Here is a 9,650-nt window from a genome sequence, read left to right on the forward strand (position 1 = left end):
GCATCAAGGCCTTGATATAATGTGACATGTTCTAGGCTACCAGGGCAACAGGGCCACAGGAGTCCATGGCAGATGGGAAGAGAAAAGCATAAGGGAGGGGGGTAAAGGGAACATAGAAAGGTCCTGGGCCAGAAGACCTAACTGCCAAGTCCAGGTTTACTTAAACAAAGTTTGTTCATTTATCTTGGCATCCATTTTGTTATCTGTAAAATGGGAACTGTTTTATTATGTTCATTTTGCTCCAAGGAGCAGAGACTCACCCATGCTAACTTGAATAAAGATGGTGAATATGGGGACGTCTGGGTGGCTCACAGGTTGAGCGTCTGCCTTGGGCTCACAGCATGATCCCCGAGTTCCGGGATCGAGTCCCACATCAGGCTCCCTGAGGGGGGCCTGGTTTTCCCTCTGCCTGTGTCTCTTCCCCATTCTCTGTGTCGCTCGTGAATAAATAAATAAAATCTTTTTTAAAATGCTGAATATTATAAGTATACACATATTGTGTAAGGGAGATAGAATCTTATAAAAACATGAAAATACCATCTACTGTAGGGTCAGGCCTCAGGGAGACAGAACTGGAAGGTATTTCTGTGTTTAGGTCAAATGGAGATTCTTTAGGATGGGGGACCCGTGCATCTTCACTTTACAGCTGTATTTTTAGTTATACCTTAATTAAGAGTCATTCTGTTTGATGCAACTGAAACACCAACTTAAAATGTTTGGAGCGAAAAAGAAAATAAAGTGGCTTACACAACTGAAAAACTAGTGTATGTGACAGTCTCAGCCATAACCTAAAGTCAGGTCTCAGCCAAAAAGGGCAAGACTCAGTCCCTTTGGCTCCCTTGACTCTGGTCCCCTTCACGTTGATCTTCTCTCAGACTCCACAAGATAACCTGAAGGCTGTGAGCAGCTCCAGCCCTTCACCCTCTTTTAGCCAGGGTCAAAGATAGGAAAGATAATGGCACTCCAAGTAGCCAGTCTAGGGTAAGTGTACTAAATGGACGGTGTTAAAAAGATCAAAGGTGGGAGAAGGGATAAGTCGCCAAAACTTAGAGAGGACTATCTCACAGGAGCTGTGATCTTCAGTGGAGGAGACCCTGACTGAGAAGTCAGGGGAATAATACCCCAACCTTCCTCTTCTCCCTCCCTGTGGTCTCCTGTTGGTACTCGTAACTGAATGGATTCAACTAGAAGTCAGGGGGAACTTACTGTGCAGACCAGGTTTCTTCAGGGCATAGAGCAGGGGGCAGAAATGAGGAGCGTGGATCATTCAAGATATCAAGTTCATCCTCCCAGATTCAAGTCTAGCAGAAAAGGGCACAATTGGAAGCAAATGTCCCCAGCTCTGTCTCCTGATTCTGATTACTTCGTGACATCACTGGCCAACGGAATGAAGCCTGGATGGGGCCAACTCATCCCACACATCTGAGAGGAGGTGAAGAGGTAAAGCCCCCAAGGAAAGTAGACATCATCCGAAGTGCCATACCTCTCTATGTGTTATCCCATTTGTCCATAAATATCTATACTGGATCTTTCTTCTTTCTTTCTTTCTTTCTTTCTTTCTTTCTTTCTTTCTTTCTTTCTTTCTTTCTTTCTTCTTTCTTTCTTTCCTTCTTTCTTTCTTTCTGCTAAGGAGAGCTATAAATAAATGTAGCATGACTGAGACATCCAGTTGGTCATAGAGAGTTTGGATTTGGTGGAGGTATGTTTTTGGAAGAAATTTTGCAATATTCCCATCACAGAACAAATGCAACCATGAATTGCATTCAACGATCTAGGCAGCTGATTTAGTACATCTATTATGTTCTTGGCAGTAATTATTTTCCCTTTTGAAAGTTGTGGGGGTGGAGAGCTGCTGGCATATGTGCCCACATTTCCTTCCCTGCCTCCATGAGAAACTGAGTCACATATCTGCTAAATATTTGATCTAAGACCATAGACTTAATTAAACTTTGGTGTCAGGACAAGAACCTAGTTATCCAGATCAATGACAAAACCTTTAGTGATACTACTGCAATTCTAGGATCTTTCTCATGAAAGCATAGTTCTTGTTTTTAACTGATTATCCTATATTTGTTGTGTTACTCAGGTTCCCTGGCATTTTGGATTGTAGTCTGTCAGTGATCTATGTTGAGGGAATGTGGTAGGTGGGAGTGTGGCTGAAATGGAGGGATGAAAGCATGCAGCAGGGGTGGGGCAGAGGACACTGGAGAGGCAGGTGGGGTCTAGACTATACAGGACCTCATAAGATAAATTAGTATTTATTTTTAAAAGCTTACTGAACTTAAGAACAAAAATTAAAAAATTTTTAAAAAGCTTACTAAACTTGATTTCTTTCCAGTGAGTTTTCAATAGTTTTCTTCAATTTAAGGTAGTGGCATTTACTTTAATTACTATTAGTACATTTATTAATACTCATTACTATCAATACGTTTAATACAGTAAGAATGGGAAAATTTTAAAAATTTATTAAATATCTTTAAAATATTAAGAACAAGTGAGTGTGTAGTACATGTGGCATATGATGAATTCACGAAGATAGTATTTAAATGAGTAATATTTGAAAAGCACTGGTGTGCTGGGCATTTTTCATTTGTCCCCTCAGATCTACTTTTCACCGCTGCATCCTTTTCTGTGACACCAGACCTACCTCTAAGGCATGTACCATCTGACCTCCCTTATCCTCTGGCTTCTGGTGGAATTTGGCCAGTGGGAAGCATGGGCAGGAGATGGAAAGGGGAGAAGTGTGAAATTAGGGTCTTTATCCTCCCAAATCTCTTCTTAAGGGTTGCTGTGGGTTGGCCCTCTACCAGAGGGCATGACTCCTGCCTGCCCACCCTCCTTGCAGGCACAGGTACTCTCCCAGGTTTTGCTAACCACTTCCTGATGTCACCTATTCAGACCCAGGCAACCTCCCTGTTGGTGCAAGCACTGGGACACAGCGCCAACCCTTGTTTGGTTTTTCTTAACCTTGTCTACACCCTTGTAAACTTTCTCTTATTAAACTCTCCTCAGTTATACCATTTGAGTACACTATCATCTACTGCCAAAACTATGACTAAGGCACCAGTTACAGTGGAAATCCTGAACTTTGAAGTCAGACAGAAGTAAATCCTAATCCTGGACAGCCTGTCAATAACTATGTGGCCTTACTCAAGTCCAAGTGGGCAAGCACAGTATCTACCAACCCAAGAAGAGTCTACCCTATGAGGTAAGGCACCACATCTATCTTACCACTATGGCCCCAGCTCTTGGGGCAATGTTTAGCACTTAGTAGGTGCTCGAGAAAATTTCTGGCGTACATAGATTTTTCTATACCTTATATAGGAGACTTAGGAGAGAAAGAGGTCAACTTGTCTAATACTCTTCTATTATAGGTGATGCCCAAGGACCAGGCATGACTTATGTAAGCAGTAAGCTTCAGGTGTGCTCTTTAATAGTGACAACACAGGGAAGGGTAAAAAGAGGAGAAAATATGACAAGGAACAAAAATATGGACAAAGGGGCCCTGCCCACACCACCCCATGTCCTTGTAGAGCTTGTCTCCTTCCCTGCATTACACCACCTCAAAAGACGATTCCCCTCTGAGGGGGAATTCAGTTGGGATAGCATATCTGCTTACCAGTAAATAGGAAGCAACATGGAAGCCTTAAGGATCTGAGGGTCCCATACAGAAGGCCATGAAGGGGCATCAGCCTGGAGCAGAGGATTTATTTGAGACATAGGGTTGGATGAGTGAGAAGCCACAGATGTCTCAAGATCTAAAAGTCAAGGGATCCTTGGGTGGCGCAGCGGTTTGGCGCCTGCCTTTGGCCCAGGGCGTGATCCTGGAGACCCGGGATCGAATCCCACGTCGGGCTTCCGGTGCATGGAGCCTGCTTCTCCCTCTGCCTGTGTCTCTGCCTCTCTCTCTCTCTCTGTGTGACTATAATAAATAAATAAATAAGAAAATTAAAAAAAAATTAAAAAAAAAAGATCTAAAAGTCAAGAAGCGAAGAGATGGCGCACTAGGGTTCTAAGGCTGCCATAACAAATTACCACAAACCGGGTGGCTTGCGACAACAGAAATTTACTCTCTCCCAAATCTGGAGGCCAGAAGTCATTCAAGGTATTAGTAGGGCCATGTTCAGGCTGGAGGATCTAGGGGACAATTGTTCCTTGCTTTCTCCAGCCTCTGGTGGCTCCAGGCATTCTGTGGCTGTGGCTCCAGTATTCTCACTCTGTACATGGCTTTCTCCTGTGTCTGTGTATTTTCTGTCTTACAAGAATACTTGTTACTGGAATTATGATTATGGCTTGCCCAGATAATCCAAGATCTCATCTGGAGATCTTTAACTTAATTATATCTGTAAAGGTCCTTTTTCCAAACAAGGTGACATTCACAGGGGTTAGGATGTGGACATATCTTTTTGGGGGGCCACCATTCAACCCACTACAGATGTAAACAGAAAAATGTTAGTCAAATTTAAGCAAGAGTTGCTCAATGAGCTCTACATTTAGTGGTTGAAGATGAAGATGGGTATGTAGACAAGGGATAAAGACAGAAGAGGGCTTGTGGTTGAAGTCCTCCCCGAGTAACTCATGGGATGAAGGTGTGGACCAGAGAATCACTGCAGGAAAGAGGAAGAAATAATGCATATGCGAGGCTTTCTAAAATAACTAATCCTTGGTTATTTAAAGTTCTGTGCAACATAGAAAGAGCATAGGATTTTAAGTTATAAGCCCCTGCTTATACACTGACTAGCTGTACATTTGGTCAAATCTTTACTTATAGTCTCCTCATCTATTAATGAGGGCGGGGTATGGCAAAACCAGCTTACTTCACAGATTTAGGGCAAAGTTCCAGTTAGGTGGAACATGGGAAGGCAATATAGGCTAGTAGTTAAGTGTACATGCCATGGCATCAGCGTACCTGGTTTAAAGTCCCGGCTCTGTCACCAGTTAGCTAAGTGACTTTCAGCAAGTTCCTTAGACTTTATATTCTTTGGTTTTTCCATCTGCAAAGTGCGAATGAGAATATTATCTAACTCATGGAGGTTTTAAATGAGATGATCCAAATAAAGCACTTAGTAAATAGCATACAGCAGGCACTGAATAAATGTCTTATTACAAGGAAGAACTTTGTAAACCTAGTTAAAAAAAAAAACAAAAAAACCTAAGTGCTATGACAGTGACTTACCATTCTGACTACACTGAAGCATCTCTTAAAGCTTCAGAAAAATGAAGATGAAGATGACTGGGCCTTGCCCTAGACCTACTGAATCAAGAGCCATGGTTTTTAAAGCTTCTCAGATCACTCTCCTACACAGAGAAATACACCACAGCAGAAAATGTTATTAGGATCCACTTCGTAATATCCACAAGGAGAAAAAACGCAGTCTTTACTTTAAGAAGACCACATAAGTGACCTGAAGCATCCTGAGCTTAACTCCTTCTATTAAAAAAGTGTAGTACTTATTATATGTTAAGTACCTTTACTCACTTTATATGTATTGGCTCATTTAATACCCACAAGATCCTTATGGAGCAGGAATTTTTGGTATTATGGATAAGGAAACTGAGGCACGGAAATGTTAAGCAGCAAACCAGAAGTCACAGTTAGAAAGTGGTAGATAGCACCAGCACTGGAACAACAGTCTTCTGGCTCAAAATGAGAATTATAACATGACTTACTTCACAGGGGACTTGTGAAAATTAAGTGAGATGCTGTTTGCAGGTTACTCAGCAATGTATTTAGAACCTACTGGCACCAAATGAAAGTCAGCCATTCTTATTCCTAATTTTAATATATTTTCACTAATTATGTGGTTACGTGGAACTATGATGCAGGTTCCGGCTCAAGTCTAAGAATCCTGTATCTTCCAGCTGTCGGGGCAGGATATCTGATTCAAGGCAGTGTGGGATCTGTCACTTGCATTTACCTCCTGAGCCTGTTTGTTCCCAGCACTCACGTGGGAGGGGCCTATGCTGCTCCTTGACCTGAAGAGCTAAAGGTTCTTTCATTAGCAAAGAAACACAAACCATGCAAGACGCTGAAGGACAAGCTCCTTTAAGTAGAAAGAAAGAAAGAAAGAAAGAAAGAAAGAGGAAAAGGAAAAGGAAAAGAAAAAAAAGAAAAAGAAAAAGAAAAAGAAAAAGAAGAAGAAAGGAGGACAGGTGTCTGTCCAAAGAGAAATTCCTGCAGCTTCAACTTCTCAGGGAATCCAGAGCCTCGGCCTGAGGAAGAGGGAGTGACAGAGAGGCCAGTGGGTGCAATCTTGCCAGATAACACCCATGACACACATTTCCCATAAATGCCTTTTACTGGCCTCGTGAATCTCTAGGAAGAGGAGCCGAAGGAAAGTCAAAGTGATGGAGTAGGTCACAGCTTAGGGGGACTAGGGAAGCCCAGGTCACATAGTATTTTACACTTCCTGACACAGGGACTGGTTAGGGCAGCGTGCAGAGAGAGAAAACAAAAGTGTGACCTGTAAGGGAGTGTGCACACTGTGTAGGAATCAAATGCAGATGCACTTTCGGGCCTCTCAGCTCCCACCAGCATCAGCACCCTTGATTAGTTTCCGTCACGAAGCACCAGGGGGCACCAGAGAAGGTGGAACCTTGTTTCCCCGGGACCATCCCCCGCCCCCCCCCCCCTCCGCAGTGTTGGAAAATCCTCTCTGATCTTTATGTAGTATGAGGCTTACTATTAGCTATTTTATTTTATTTTATTTTATTTTATTTTATTTTATTTTATTTTATTTATTTTATTTTATTTTCAATGAAATGACCATGTGCATGAATTTATGGACTCATACTTTTGGGGGTGAGGCGGGTAGTTCACAAATGAGAAAACTAAGGTAATTAAGCAATGTTGGAGAATGCAGAAGTAAAGGAGATTGTTAGCGATGAGTTAATTCATTTGTCAAACACCCATCAGCCGCTGTGTGCCTGCTGGCTACATGCTGTCGGTGCCACGATCAGTGAAAACACGATTTTCCACTGAACTCATTAGTAAGTCACAAGTCAAAATTTTTGTAATGCTATTTGGAAGTCTCCTTATCCTCTTCCTCTATTCCCCATGAACGTCTTCTGAGGAAGTCTGTGGAAGGGATAAGCACAAGCACAAGGCCTTGGAGTAAGACAGCTGGGGTCGATTCCTGGTTCTGCCACTTTCTGGCAATTAACCTCCCTGTGCCCCACTTTCCTCCTTTGTAAACCAGGGTGGCTACAGTACCTACCTCGTTGTGTGTTGTGAAGATTCACTGAGATCATTCACACAAAGTGCTTGGAACTGTGCCATGTTTAAGAGCTCAGTGTCTATTCATTCTTGTTCAGATGCTACCCATCCTTGGGAGTCCAGCTGAAATCATAGACAGAGAGACTGGGTCCTACGGCATTGTTTCATATAATCATGCAGGCCAATCAATAACTTCTCTTTTGGTTCAATCACTTGCAACTGAAAGAATCCTGACTGATACGGCAGCTATGTTTATTAATTTTTAAGTTTGTGTCAGTTACTGTGCAAAGGACCTTCCGTATCTTTTCTGTTTTATCTTTTAATCCTCATAATAGCTCAATGAGGTAGAGATGAGATAGGTACTGATATGATTCTCCTTGTATAGATGAGGAAACCAGAGTAAAAATCATCAAGCAGCCCATCTAAGGTCATACAACTTATAAATGGAAGAATCAAGATCTGAAACCATTTCTGGTTCTACTTATACTAAAAAACAGATATTCCCAGAAATGACAAAAATATGCACTGGTGTAACATGTTAAGGAAGTATGACCTCACTCATTTGAAGCTCCATGTAACAGACACACTTGGACATCACTAGAACCTTCACTGACTTTTCCTTTCCTTGAGTATTGGTCAAGGTCACTATCAGAGCCCCCAACTTTAGCCCTCGATTATCTACTATGCTCTCCTATTTACTGTCTTACTAGAATGAACTGTCCATTACGGAAGGACGTTATGTTGTTCACTGTTACATCCCCAACACCTAGGATGATGCCTGACACAACATAGGCACCAAAGAAACATTTTTTTTTGGGGGTGAATGAATGAACAAATGTGGATTAGCTTCCCATGACCACAATGGAAAACTCTGGAGACCAGATTACTTGAGAACATTATGCATTTGACAACATTGGCCAGAAATCCCTTTTTGTTTCTTTCTCCCATATCATCACATCGTAGGAGCTAAATGCACACATACACACACACACACACACACACACACACACACACATTTCCTGATAGATATTTCAACTCTATCTTTAAAAGGAGCTCCTCTAAAATGGAATATTCCTCAGCCATTAGAAAGGATGAATACGGGGATCCCTGGGTGGCTCAGTGGTTTCGCGCCTGCCTTTGGCCCAGGGTGCGATCCTGGAGTCCTGGGATTGGGTCCTGCATCAGGCTCCGGGCATGGAGCCTGCTTCTCTCTCTGCCTGTGTCTCTGCCTCTCTCTCTGTGTGTCTATCATAAATAAATAAAAATAAATCTTTTAAAAAAAAAGAATGAATGAATACCTACCATTTGCTTTGATGGAACTGGAGGGTCTTATGCTGAGTGAAGTTAAGTCAATTGGAGAAGGACAATCATCATATGGTTGCACTCATATGGGGAATATAAGAAATAGTGAAAGGGATTTTAAGGGAAAGGAGGGAAAATGAGTGGGAAAAATTAGAGAGGGTAACAAAACATGAGAGACTCCTAACTCTGGGAAATGAACAAGGGGTAATGGAAGGGGAGGTGGGTGGAGGGATGGGGTGACTGGGTGACAGGCACTGATGAGATGAGCACTGGGTGTTATACTAGATGTTGGCAAATCGAACTTCGATTAAAATAAATAAATAAATAAAAATAGTCCAAAAAAAAAAAAAAAAAAAGGAGCTCCTCTCCTTCAGATTCCACAGCAGAATGCAGAGTGCTTGATTAGTACACTGCTGCTGAATGTGAATGGTCCCAACTCTGTTCTAGGCTCCATCCCAAAGAATGAAGCATTTACATTCTTGTCACTGTTGTGATGGAACTGGCCACAGCATAGAGCCTAAAAGATCTGGGGTCTCATCCAAGCCTTGCCACTAATCCTTTAGCCTCACTGAACCTCCATTTGTGAGTTTAAGATAGGAATGAACTCTCGGCTTTTTGTGGGGATCAAATTTACATGCTTATGAAAAGGCTAAAAAACCAAGAAAGATATACAAAGGAAGACATAAATGTAATACATACATACCATTTCTAGGTAAAAGAGGCTTGAAAAAATCTCATTTTGATGACTGAATTTCTTTCTTTCTTTTTTAAGATTTATTTATTTATTTATTTATTCATGAGAGACAGAGAGAGAAAGGCAAAGACACAGGCAGAGGGAGAAGCAGGCTCCATGCAGGGAGCCCACCCGATGTGGGACTCAATCCTGGGACTTCAGGATCACATCCTGGGCCAAAGGCAGGCGCTAAACTGCTGAGCCACCCAGGGATCCCCGATGACTGAATTTCTTGATTGGCTTGTGAGGGTAACATAGGATTTGGCCAAATGAAAATTGGAAATAATTTAGCCACATATGATTTGGAAGAAAACAATTTGGTTGAAATTAAGTTGGTTCCTAGGACAATTTAGTCAAAACAATGGTTCGGTGAGCAAATTAATTTTTCTCACTTATTAG

This window comes from Vulpes lagopus, chromosome 15 (genome assembly GCF_018345385.1).
Source record: "Vulpes lagopus strain Blue_001 chromosome 15, ASM1834538v1, whole genome shotgun sequence".
Lineage (NCBI taxonomy): Eukaryota > Metazoa > Chordata > Mammalia > Carnivora > Canidae > Vulpes > Vulpes lagopus.